The sequence below is a fragment of the Ammospiza caudacuta genome, chromosome 3, assembly GCF_027887145.1.
Source record: "Ammospiza caudacuta isolate bAmmCau1 chromosome 3, bAmmCau1.pri, whole genome shotgun sequence".
Classification (NCBI taxonomy): domain Eukaryota; kingdom Metazoa; phylum Chordata; class Aves; order Passeriformes; family Passerellidae; genus Ammospiza; species Ammospiza caudacuta.
In genome coordinates, this window is record NC_080595.1 from 53,153,355 (window position 1) to 53,160,881 (window position 7,527).

Here is a 7,527-nt window from a genome sequence, read left to right on the forward strand (position 1 = left end):
GGGGCTGCTGCCGCCGAATCGTCACTTCCGCTCTGGGCGGGGAAGCGCCAGCCCCGCGCTCAACGCCCGAGCGCCATCTTGGTTTCGGGTACCCGTCCGCAAGCAAGATGGCGGCTGGCGGCCGCTCGCCCCCGCCAGGCTGTGTGCCTGCCCCACGCCCGGGGGCCCCGGGTCCCGCCCGCTGGAGCCTCAGCTCTCCGCGCACCGCCGCGGCTAAAAGCTGTCTCCTTGTATGCTCTTGTTCCTCAAAGGGCGGTGAGAGCGCAGGGTCCCGCCCGCCGTTGCCTGGTTACCTGTGGGGCGGGGAGCGCATCAACGCACGGGAGTCGCTCGGCCGGGGCTGATTGCGGGGCGCGGCCCGGCGCAGGCAGCGGCTCCGATCCAGCGGCATTGGGAGATGGCGGTGCCGCGGCGCTTTACTGCAGCGCCTTTTGCAGCAGGCGGGCGGCCGGCGCTTGGTTGCGATACAGCAGCGCCACGTTGGGAGAAAGCGCGCCCGAGAGGCTTCTGTAGCACCACAAAGGTGCAGCCGAGGGCTGCGAGTGAGCAGCCTTTGCCTGATGCTCGAAGCGGTGTATGCACCCGGAATCACAGAGTATTCTAAGTTAGAAGCGACCCATTTCGAGTCTAACTCAGCCGTGCGCAAGGACAGCCCCAAGAATCACACCATTCACTTGAGAGCATTGATGAGTAATTCAGACTTCTTGAATGTTACACAGCTGATTTATTTTTTAGAAGGCTATTGTCCATTATTTTTTGAGGCAAGAAACATAAAACAACCCGCTACAAAAAAAAAAAAAAAAAAAAAAAAAAAAGGCAATGCTATTTTAACATGAATTTTGCATTTTGTGAATTCTGGGGGCAATGACTGGGAGGCAGCCAAAAAGTAACTGGTGGAAGAAAAAGGCATGGAAGATGAGAAGCAGACATAATCCCCAAATGCTGTTTTGCTGTTCCATGTGTAGGCAAAGTGATGCACTGGTTAGGGCTATTTATTGTGGCAATTAAATTTTTTGAAATGTAGCCTTCTATGGAGGCAGCAACCAGTGAATAGTTGATGCTGAAATAAAAACTGGTTAACTGATGGACAATCTGGCCTACAGAGAAGCAAAACCCTGTCTCCTATTAAGGTTTTCCTTTCTGTAGAGATAGAGGTAACAGATCCATACCTCAAGTGCAGCACATACAACTGCAGCTTTTGCTGTAACCAACAATAAGGCACTTTTAATGAAGAGGCTTTGAGCTGTGATAAGGAACCTGTGAGGGAAGACAGTTTGCCAGGGCCTATAAGGTTTTCAGAACTGTCCTGAGACTTGGCTGCATTTACACCTGTTTTTTAATGGTTCTGCAAATTGCTCATGCAGGGACACCTTCCACTAGACTAGGTTGCTCAAACCCCCATCCAGGCTGGCCTTGAGCAGTTCCACAGCTGGTGCATCCATAGCTTCCCTGGGTAACCTGTGCCACTGCCTTACCACTCCCACAGTGGGAATTTCTTCATAATATCTAAGCTAAACTTATCCTCTTTCAGTTTAAAGCTAGTTTTGCTCCTTGTCCCATCGCTACATGTAAAAAGTCACTCTCCTGCCCTCTTGCAGCCCCCTACCCATCGGTACTGGCAGGCTGCTGTTCCATCTCAGGGCTCCCTCATCTCCTGAGTGAACTACCCCAGCTCTCTCAGCCTGTCTTCACAGGAGAGGTGCTCCAGCCCCCTGGTCCTCTGGACTTGCTTGGGCAGGTCCATGTCCTTGTTGTGTTGGGAACCCAGAGCAGAGCAGAGGGGCAGAATTGTCTCTCTCATCCTACTTCCACACTGCTTGGGATGCAGCCCAGAACACAACTGGCTTTTTGTGCTGTGAGCTCCCTTTGCTGGCTCATGTCTAACCTCTCATCCATCAGCACCCCACTCCAAGTTCTTCTCCCCAGGGCTGCTCTCAATCCATTCTCTGCCAGCCTGTGCTTGTGCTTTGGATTGTCCAGGTGCAGAACCTTGCACTCGGCCCTATTGAAATTCATAAGGTTCATACAGGGCCCCATCAAGCCTGTCCTGGTCCCTCTGGATGGCATCCCTTCCCTCTGCTGTGCTGACCACACCTCTCAACCTGGTGGTGTTGGAAAACTTGCTGAGGGTGCACTCAATCCCACTGGCACCAACAAAGATTTGCGGGAAGTAAGCTGATATAAGACACAAGGAATCTATCTTATTGGGACAGAAAAACTTCTACTCTTTCAGTTCTCTATTGTGCTTAAGACAACATGCTATGTGCCCAAATGGAAAAAACAAACTATAATGTGAAACTTTTTGAAAATATATTGTAAAGTGTTTCAAATATATTTGCCTGATGGCAAATAATGGAAGTTCTTTCAAAGTTTTGTTCACTACTTGTCTTGCCAGATGTGACATTTGCGCTATGCGATTCTTCAGTGGAGCCCCTTGGTAGCAAAAGCATCAGGACAGGCACCTGTGCTTTGAAACACACCAAACCAGTGTCTTTCTAAGGGTATTCACATGAAACACAACCTGACAGGTTTCCATCTCCTTTGACTCCATGACTTTGGTAATTTACCTTGTGAAATTTAACTTCCTTTTTATACAATTTGTTCAAATCTCTCAGGTACATGGGCACCTCTGAGCTGCCTTTGATGTTTTAAAGATACTATGTTTGCTACAAAGCAATAAAAAACAGCAAAAATATTTCAATTTTTATGTGCTTATTATTATCATAGGAGACAGTAGCTCTGGGCATGACACAAACTGCTGCTTTCTTTGAATACAGCAGCAGTCCAGAAAACTTACAATGAAATATGAAGCTCAAGACAAATGGGAAAATACAGTAAGAAAAAGCATCACAATAATACTGTGTCATCGCTGGCCCAAGCCAGACTCTTGGCGACTGCTATCAGGTGTTCTCATTGTTCAGTAAATTGGCTGACTAGTTGTACACCTTGTAAGCATTACACAGGAAGGAGGAATTGGTGGGAAAACCAGGAAATGCCCTTCCTAAGAGTTACAAAATGGTAATATAATCTCAGTTCCAAGGATTTAGTAGGAATGAAGAAGCCCCAGAGTGAAATTGTCTTTAATCTCTTCAGAAGCTGGAGCAGAAGCTTGCACAAGTCAGTGGTTGTATTTACCATCTTTGGCCTGGTTCTTTACATGTAGCTGGTGCTTTACAACAGAGATCCACCTCTAGAGCAGCTGCTTTTCCTTTTAAAACCTTGTTCAGTTTTACAACCCCTTTGAATGGATTTTGTCAATCCGTGAGTGGGACAAGGCTCGAGGGAGCTGTGTAAAGGAATGCTTCAGTAGATGGCACTCTCCCTCTGAAGGAGGATGGGCAAATACCTCCGCCAAGGAATTAGATGCAGTGAGAACATCTTCCTTTATACTCTACAGGAATCACCGTGAATGCACATAAAGCTCTGCCTAGCTATGAAACGAAGTAACCCCTGGCAGATTTCCACAAATTTGGATCTATCAAGTCCTCACATCTGGCTTGCTCCCTGCTTGAATGACTGTAGTCTGTTTCTGTTCAGCTGCAGTTCTCCTGAATTCATAACAGTGAATACACACACACATTTTTTTATATCTATTTTTTGTATATATATGCACCTGTACCATATACACCATATATGCATATATATATATAAAAGAGCTCAGTGGAAATGTAAGTTGCATACATTAGACTCAGAGTTTACAATTGTTCTTTCCCTATTTTTTTTTTTTTTCAAATTCTTTATTTTATTCTACTATTCTGTTAATGGCAGGTCCATCTTGAGAATTTAAGTCCTTTGATTTGTTGATAGTTTTCTGTTGCTATTTTCTAGTCACAAAATTTCATAGTTCCAGTTTAAAGAGTACTGAATTAGTGCAAGTGAGGAGGACTCAGCTGCAGGTATGGGGACAATGAAGACCTGCTAGGCCTTGGGGAGCTACAAGCTTTTTAATCAAATCTGTTGCTAAACAAACAGCAATGTACAGCCATCATGCATCTTTCTAAATTGTACAGTCCTTTCCTAACTGATGAACAGGAGGGTGAGAGAAGAATATGAGAGAAATGTGTACAAGACAAAGTTGCAATAAAAAAATTACATGGGAAAAACTTATAAAAAGCAAATTTAATTAGTTGCATTTTAATTGAACTAATTATTCAATTAGTTAATTTTTTTTAACAGTTTTGAATTCTTGAATAATGTAAGTATATTTTTAATTTACTGCTTTAAAGTACCTTTTTTCTTATTTGACTGGTACACAACTACATAAGTTCTCAATCACTGCCTCTCCCCTACACTCTGCAAAAATCCTTTCTCCATTGAGTAAAACCACAGAGGTAACAGCATTTTTAAAATCCAGACCCAGGAGCTATAAGTTTCCTACCATAGTTCAAATAAAGTTGAACTTTTTTGCCCCCAATATTTATGTCAGAGCCTGAGGGTGTTTGGGGGCCTGATAGCCTGAAGAGGCCCTAGGTCATGTATGAAAGAGGAGTACAAAGAGTATTTGTGTGCATCTCTTCAGTGACAGACAACTTTTGAGCAGTCAAAAGTTATGCACCATTGCCAGCTGGGTAAGAGAATTTCTGTTAAAGGAGCAGTTCAAACAGTGACAGGCTGCATAAGCAAAATGGTAGGTTAATAAGTATATTTTTTTATATTTCCTATTTTTTGAGTCAAAATTAAACAAAACCTACTGTGAGTGTCAGGTGCTTAAGGGACTGTGCCCAAAAGCAGTATTTTCTGTCATTTAGCAGAGAGGCTGTATGCCAGATTAAATGCTGACCAGTAGAAGCTTTTTGTGGAAAATACTGTTTAGCTACAGAATCCATCTGGTTTTTTTGCAAATAGATTTAAACTCCCAAATGCATTTATACAGAATCCCAAATAGCCTGCACAAAGTAAGGTTACTTCTTGGAAGTCTCTTTTGCACACAAACTAAATGGATATGGTTTGGAGAGGTTTTTTTAACACTGTACAAAGGAACAGATTTTTTTTTGTTCCCCTTGGAGACAAAACTCAAGATGTTGAGCGTAGGACATTTACTATTTGAAGCATGTTCTGTACAAGGATAAAAGCAAAAATAATCTAACATTATTATGGTACTACTATTTTTTTCCTCTTCTGCAATATTGAGCTGACATTTTATTCAATTAATAAGGAAACTTATCAAGGCCATTAAATCAATCAAAAACACTTGATTTATATTTTCAACCCTTATCTTTATAGCAACTGATTTCAGAGAATGTTTGAAGATCTGTAAACCAACCTTCCACACTGCTTTCAAGTATTTGTTTCAAATCAAAGAACAATTGCCTAACTGAACCATCAAACTATGTATTAGGACACCTGAGTTTTATGCGTCCAGGCAAATTATAGCCTAATTTTCAGGTGTCATGCACTTCTTTAACTCCCACTTATCTAAAACAGAGTTGCAAGAGCCTGGCACCACTGAATCTTGTTTTAAACCATTTTGGGAACATCTTTGTTGTCATTACAATACAAAGGTTCTATTATCATTATATTGCAAAGGTTCCTTATTGCTAGAGTTTCATACCTCTTCGACGTTTCTTGTATGCATCTCCTCTAGGCACTGACTCTTCCTTATCCTCACAGTAACCAACTGACTCCAGTTCTGCCCAACCAACCAATCCACTCTTTTATAGCACTCTTCTTTATTGACTACAGGTGTAGCCTGTTAACATCAGGCCTGCTCCTAAGCCTTAATAATTAACCCAGTTGCAACTCTTTAGGTGGTAAAATTACTTTCTATACTACCTTTATTTTCTAATATTGTATCCCCCTACAAATCTTCTTTACAGATGCATTGGAAAGCTGTTTTTAGTGTTCGCAGTAGATTTTGAAATGTTTAGTAAGAGCGTTACAGAAATGCAGTCATTACTAGCACATGTATCATTAAAACAGTCCTGTTGTTTTCTCATCTCAGTGCAGTACCGTTCAAGTTACCTTTAAAGAACCTCAATTAACCATTAACAATTAACCATTACAGTTTATTAGACAGAGCAGAGCAAGAGACAGAAGGAGCATGTGATGGGTAGCAGGCTTTTAGGATGAAAGCTGAAGGGTGGAAAATGATGAGCAAAGGTGAAGAGCAAGAGGTGGCAAAAGGAGGGCCTGGCAGTCACATGGGCTCCCTATTCTTTAGAAGAGCCCTACTGAAAGGATCCAGAAAACATGACAAGAAAATAGACATACGAGCCTAGCTTTTGGTAACATTAAGAAACCAGACAGAGATGAGAACTCAATGAATTTGCAGATCTGGTCAAGGAAATAGCCAGAAAAATCAAAATTACAGTTCTTGGTAAAGAATTGCATTATGTATTAGAAGTGTCATATCTTTTGGTTTACCAGTGTAGGTAAACTTGTGACGGGTCGTATTTGTGATTAAGAAAATTACATCAAGAGAAAAAAAGCAGTTGTTGGACAGACCAGAGGGATTTGGGTGAGTCTGTTCATGAGTGTTTGGAGATGGGTGCAGAACAATGGGTTGATTTTCAAACATGATTTATTTAGAAAATAAAGATTCATTAAAGGACAGAGGTGAAAACTTCCCACTAAATGTATCAAATGCAATCATTAGAATAAATCCACCAAATCTATGAATAAGAAGTTAATAAAAGTGATTAACTTTCAGCAGACTTGTACCTACAGGATCCCTAATTAAGGTGACCGTGGATCAAACCAGGTTTTACTGGAATCCTCAATATTACAAAAATCACCTCATGCTGCAAGAATTAAACCAGGGTCATTTGTAAATCTCTTCAGCCAAGGGTGGGCACATGCACCAGACTGGTGAATTAAGCAAAAGCAGAACTGAACATTTTCCTTCACTACCTCTTTTCTGCATGAAAACAGCAGATAATTTTTGCATCCTGCCATTGCTAACTTATCCAGCCCATTCAGCAGGACTGGCTCCACAGGAAGAAAATGGTGCGAAATTCATGTGGCCACTGTCTTTTTTTTTCCCTCTATTTTCTATTCTTGCTGTTTTGCAAAGTGTCAGATGACTGAGTTATGAGTTGTTTGTCCAACAGCTCCTTTGTTCTGATCTGTGCTTCAGCAAAAACTGGAAAAACCTGTTCACTTGCTTTTTTTTTTTTTATCTTCCTCTCTCCAATTGGTAGCTGCAGCTTGTACACATGCAGACAAGGTGGTGCCTACCTTTCATGTGGAAAGCTGCCTTACAAAAACAGGTTGCATTATCCCAGAGTTTTCTAGTCTCATACAGGCTTTGGTGGATGATCCATAACCTAAGCTCCATTTGCTCTCTATGAAATGTGTTCAGGTCATTAGCTTACTTCTCTTCAAGTGAAAGGAAGGTGTGTCTCCAGTGCACTCATTTTAAATAATAATAATAATAATAATAATTTATGAACTTCAGGAGATCTGCAGAAACCAGCCTTGTGAAATGTATTCTTTTAGATTCAGAAGTCTGTCTGCCTTACAGCATCTGTGCACGGTGTGGTGTTAATATCTATAAGACAGAACAAACAGTGAGGAGGCAAGCTAGTG